Source organism: Diadema antillarum, unplaced genomic scaffold (genome assembly GCF_040938485.1).
Source record: "Diadema antillarum isolate AM-2024a unplaced genomic scaffold, OU_Dant_1.0 seq00000082_RagTag, whole genome shotgun sequence".
Lineage (NCBI taxonomy): Eukaryota > Metazoa > Echinodermata > Echinoidea > Diadematoida > Diadematidae > Diadema > Diadema antillarum.
The window spans coordinates 1,069,571-1,075,949 of NW_027271175.1; the positions used below are offsets into that span (position 1 = coordinate 1,069,571).

Consider the following 6,379-nt stretch of genomic DNA (forward strand, 5'->3'; position numbering starts at 1 on the left):
GCTTTTGAAATCCAGTTTAGTGGTGTGTTAATATTTTGGGCATTCCTGGTATTGTAATTGTGAATGGAACAATCCAGAGTGAATTGGTTGTGAAATACTTCGGGAAGAACACTATTAGAAACTTTAAACACAAAAATCATACTTTCAAAAGAAATAAATTCTTGAACAGGTAAAATTTTCATCTTAAGAAATAATGGCTTACTGGGAGCTAAATATGAAGAGTGGGTTCTCAAACGAATACTACGTTTCTGTAATTTATGAATACGATCAATATATTTCTTTGTAGTAATTATTTTTCAATAAACTTATGAAAAAGACAGTGCACACGTCCAGCAGGTGAGTGATACTGTTAATCCCACTAACCTGAATCACATATGAACGAAAAAACAAAAACAACAAAAACATTATTCAAATTCATGAAATTCTCCCGTCGAGATGTTTTCATTGCAATATTGATTGACAAATTGCCCTAAACGTCATACTCGAGCAGGATTCGAACCTACGACCTCCTGATTTCCGGACAGACTACTATCAGGCTACTTCCTCCTGATCTCCGGGCATGGCTATACATAATTACAACACTGTTCAAATTTAGTGCTTGTCTACGTCGATAAAGGGGAATTAGTAAATCAGTTGCAATGAAAAACATCTCGACGGAAGAATTTCATGAATTTGAATAATTACGCAGTACCCGCTGCATGCTTTAAGGATTAGAACCGACACTTGCTGTCGGGCGGAAGCTCGGTGGTCTAGTGGAGATGACGCCTGTCCGGAGATCAGGAGGTCGTAGGTTCAAATCCTGCTCGAGTAACGCCCATTATTTCTTTTATCATGGCTACTACTAAAACACTGATCAATTAAGTGCTTATTTACGTTGATTTTGATACGGCAATTTGTGACTCAGTCGCAATAAAAACATGTTAATGTGCAGTTAGCTGATACATGGAATACGGAGAAATATGATTTCTCGACATAAAATCAGCACACATATATTAAGTGAACGGCAATAATAATTTCAAGTTGTATTGGGAGCCTGGAATGTACAATATCTTCGACAGTAATAGCAATCGGTATATCAATGGAATGGAATCACAGTACAAGTATCGTCTCAAAATTGTTGTTTATTTCTTACCTGAACTGTCTGTAGATACGAGGTTGAGAGTGCAAGCCTGAAAGACAAAACAAAATTTGCATAAATCCATTTCATATTAAAACATTTTTCTATAGTGTAACCCTTAGACATATGTCATTCTTTATTCTTACGTCTGTCTCTTTGTTGCTACTTTCTCTCTTGAACGTTCTCTCATCCGAGCCTACCTGTATGTGTGTGTTTATGTGTGTGTGTGCGTGCGAGTGACAATCGGGAGACAATCTCTCTCTCTCTCTCTCTCTCTCTCTCTCACTCTGAATCTTATATATATATATATATATATATATATATATATATATATGTATATATATATATATATTGAGAGAGAGAGAGAGAGAGAAATACGTAAAGTGTATATCCCGTGCCAAATTAAAGAAGCATCATGCCTCAAGCTTTCATCTGTAAAAATAATTATATACCACGTAGGACTTACTAGTACCATGGAGGTATACCTCCATGAACTTACTGATTACTAGTACTATATCTCTGCACGCTAAACTCTTGATCTTATGTCTATCATAGTTGTCACTTCTATTATTTCTTGACCACATAGAGGTCATTAGAGATTCACATTAAATGTCTCGCATCGTCCTTATATCCAACAAAATGTATAGGCCATCGTCTCAACCCGCATTAGACAGGCAGCTTACGAGAAACATGTTGCTTTTGAGCATTATGTTTAGTTCATGTACCTCATATTATCTGTAACAGCTGCGCCATAAGGATCATTTTGACGGACTTTATGACTTTACATTAGGCAGTTAAAATCATCGCTATAAGCAGCATCATCATTATCATCATAATCATCATCATCATCATTATTATAATGGCGAAACCCAAGAATCACCACATACTGCAACAGTAACATCTCAAAAGACTGGTATAATCAAATACAAACGGGGCTTTTGACACTTGTTGCACACCAATGCATAGGTTTTTGGTATCTAGACAACTTACCAAGCATGCTAAGCGAACTGGCCACATCTTTGAAATGCAGAACGGCATGATGTTTACATTGTTATCGAAAAGGAAAAAGAATAAAAAGGGATATCATCCCTCACTAAATCGATGTCCGCAAAACGTTTTCTCCAGCACAACTGCAATTTATTTATTTCTTCAATACAATAAGATAAGGCACGACCAAAGTCATACATATACACGTATATGCTCTCTATTGAAAAGATCGACAGGTGTTCATCACTCCAAAGGTACCATTCCGAGTAAATGCGTGAAGAAAATCTGACGATCCCAACCTATCACCGATGATACCAGGAACTGCAGTGGTTGGTTGATGTCGGCCAAAAAAAAAAATGGGAAAGCCAGGGATGATCTGACGTCAGGTACGTGGCGTTATCTATCACTGACAGTCAAAGTACAAGCGGACTTTCAATTTGTGCCCCCCCCCCCCTCTCTCTCTCTCTCTCTCTCTCTCTCTCTGTGAATCACATTTTTTGATAAAGAGAAAGTTTAAACTTCAATAAAGAAACGATGGAAGAATCATTCTCATACGCTTTTTATTTGAGTTGGTTTGATTTAATTATTCATTCTCTGTATTGACATACTGCTCTGTAGTTCAGCAGTATCATCAAACAATACAGTTATGGCACTATACAGAGTATTGTTATTTTGTACAATTTCAACAATCTTCATCACACTTATACTTATGCTGAGATTGTGGTGACGCTTTTACTATGGTAAAGATTATGCTAATGTTATAAAGATAATGATAACAAACCTACAGTTTGAAATAACGATGATGATACTCACAGTAGACGTTTTCACAATAACTGCATTGTTTTCAAAAATCCTCTTTCATTTTTAACAAATCAACACATCGTCAATCACTGGAATCAAATTTTCATCTCTAGAGCACTCTCAACATTTCATTTAATTTATCTAATTTCATTTACTTCATTTCCAATCCAACTGAAAATAAACATTTGAATACACATAAGTAAAAAAAAAAATCTATACAAAATTGTAATCAGGGAAAATACTATGAAATGAAATGCAGACGACCTCTTACATCGCGATCAAGGTGGCTATAGATTTATAATGTAAAGACAGAATCACAAGTATTTATCATAATCGCAACCACATTCGCCTTACACATGTGGCAGGTGCGGTTCTGTCGTGATTACAATCTGTCGTTGAACTGAACATCTATCGTGTCAATTTTAGCTGGGTGGCGTAATTTTCTGACATAAAATCAATATAAATAGGCACCCTCAGTTCACTTGTTTTATTATACAGTAGCAGGGTAACACCCTTTGCATCAAATTATTTTGGTCCTGATATCATAACCTATCATTTGTGGTATGAAGTTTCAGTAACTAAATCTTTGGGTGAAACATGATATTTCTCTTTTCAAAAACTAACGGGAGAGTAGCGATTTTGTTTGCATGCATTCAGTGAAAACATGTGAAACTTGAAGAATTTATAGCTTTCTCATTCTATTTCAGGTAGTTTTCATTAAATTGCTATAATTCGCTTCGTTTGGTCTTACAAGATTCATCAAAATCAATTTGAGAATACATGTAGATATAGCTGTGAACTTTCACGTTTCATATATAATGCATCCCAGTAGGCTAGATAAAGATTCAACTTCCTTGACTATAGGTACTTATTTTCTACATAATGGGCTGAGAGAAGCACTCTCGATATTGTGCCCTGCTCAGAAATACAGTCGTCCTCTCTTACTTAGAAATTTTTATTGATTATCTAAGCGATTAGTAAATTCGTTGATTGGTTACAATTGTTTGTTGTTGCTGTTTTTTTTTTTTGCGCAAGGTTGTCAAATTATTATCATGCTCATGTAAGGCAGTTTGTACTGCTTGCATATCGTATTCAAACCTTCATTCATTGTGTTCATATCTTTATCCTTAAGGTTGTTGCGCCCAAAGGTTTACTGTACATAAAAGAAGAAGAAGAAGAAGAAGAAGAAAATTCTCACAATGTTTCCACAGACCAATGCACTACCAAAACATTTTAAATTCCTCGTATATGTGATTTTAAATTCCTCGTACATGTGAGACAAGAACTTGTTCCTAACAGTGAAGAAAGCTTACTCGAGGTTTGGTCGTGGCTTGTCCTGCATGGTAGGAAGGTATTCATTCAAACTAAAGGTTTGAATTAAAGAAACATTTTCAAAAGGGGCATTCTAATTCAGTGATTCAGAAACAGACAAAAGCATGCACAAATTTGAATCCATTCAAAGTCGGCCGATGGAGTAAGCGCACGTATGACCAAGAAATAAGGAAGGGATACCAAAGTCGACAAATCTCACATGTATAATGTCTTGCATGCTACAAACAATGAAATCCTAATTCCAAAACATGGAGAGACAAACAGGTTGATTTGGAATCAAGTGGCTTTCGGCTTTAGACCAGTAAATAAGAGAGTTTATGGTTTCTGATTTTGCATTAGCTTCATGGTTTCGGGTTTTTATTGTGGTTGTCGTCGTTTGTTGTTTTGTCGCATTTGTTTGTTTTAGTTACTATCATTATTTTCTGTTTGCCATTCGGCTGTGACGAAGTGATGGGGCATTGCCGGCTCTTTTAGACATGTTTTAGAATTCGAGTGAAAAGAAAAACATTTTTTTTTGTAATTATTTATATTTCAGTACAATCATTCCGTCCAATTTAATTCCAATTCCATTCAATTTGCATTTATTTCCACTCAACGGAAAAGTGACACAGATGCAAGGTATACATCTATATATTAACAATGAAGCAATGCAGATCATAAAGTTTTATATCATAATTATATATGAACGAATGAGTAGAAACAATCGCATACTTTGCAATCGCGTCAAAAGTAAATGTATGAATATTCAAAGATATATGTAATTTGTAAAGCGACAGGAGTAGCATTCTACTCGTGTAATGATGGCATACGTCTACTTCATAATAGCCGGTTGATATCTATCGTGATTTATTACACATAATCTATGTTCTGTTGTCATAACGTGAAAACGATATTCCTTTGTGTGCTTGGAATGCCGATTGACAAAGAAAATCCCATAGTGTTGTACAAACTAACCAAAGTTCCTGGCACTGAAAGGGTTTAGTATACAACTGAGGAATCATTTGATATTAAATTTGCTGATATCATACAATTGACTAAATGGTGGGAGTTCGACATGATTGTGTTTACCAAGTCAATCACCCGATCTCGCCATCATTTATTATATAACAGGAATCAGCGGAGCGTGTCCAGCCTGCACTTTGAAATGGTGGATACCAGAATAGATTTCGTCGTTCCATGAGGACTGGGCGTCGAATAGGATGAAGACGAGGCAACAGAATAACGAGTTTGTGTCACATTATTCATTTACAGCGTCAGCAGCCTTGGCGTTTACACCATCCATTCCGTCTATATAAAAGAGCGTGGCAACTGTACTCTAAAAGTAATAACAGAGGATGTCACAGGATGTCAGCTGGATTAGTTTACTTTGTTCTTCTTCAGCACTGTTGTCTGTACAGAATTTGACAAACATCGTGTGGTAAAGAAATTACACTCATACCTCTAACTGTTAAGTTGAAATAAGTGCCCTCGGTATAAGGAAATGAAGATATACTCCTGATTTTGAATACCTACCAACTGTCAGACTATATTGTTTAGTGTAAAACAAATTGTTCGATCCAAATTAAAATCCTCTTCGACAATACTCGTGAATTAGATACATATACCACAGTTTGTGCTTCAAGTAGAAATCATCGTCGAAAGCGCATGTTCAGACTAATGTTCAATAATTGACCACAAGTTCGATTACAAATTCACAATTTACATCAACACGCACCCACACAAATAAACTAAAATGAGATCCCTGTGACTTATGCATCAAACACATTGCTTAAACAAGAGAGATTGTTTAATATATGATTCTGCAACTTTTACTACTCGTTGAAGTCAGCAGTACAGGGAGGAAGTACTCTGTACGTTATCACCCAATATGGTATTATTGATGATAAAGTAGACAACCACTGTCAAAAACTAATCGCAATCTTATTCCCGCGATCATAAAGGTTTTTAATGAAAATAATTGTTAATTTTGTGCTGTGTATAGAAACAGCGTTGCTAGGCAACTTGTCACATGCTACTGCGTCCTTCACGATGGGTATTGTAAATTGAAGAGAAAAAGAGCGATGCGTTTTCAGCAGCCCAGTCAGTCTAATACAGAATACAGAGTTTCTCTCCCGCGAGAGCGTCATATATATATATATATAT

General features: G+C 35.9%; 1 non-coding gene across 1 annotated transcript; it reads left to right on the forward strand.

The window, feature by feature from the left end:
* Positions 1-738: 738 nt before the first annotated feature.
* Positions 739-811, forward strand: Trnas-gga (transfer RNA serine (anticodon GGA)). The gene has a single exon. It is a non-coding gene; the product is annotated as a tRNA-Ser (tRNA).
* The last annotated feature ends 5,568 nt before the right edge of the window (positions 812-6,379 follow it).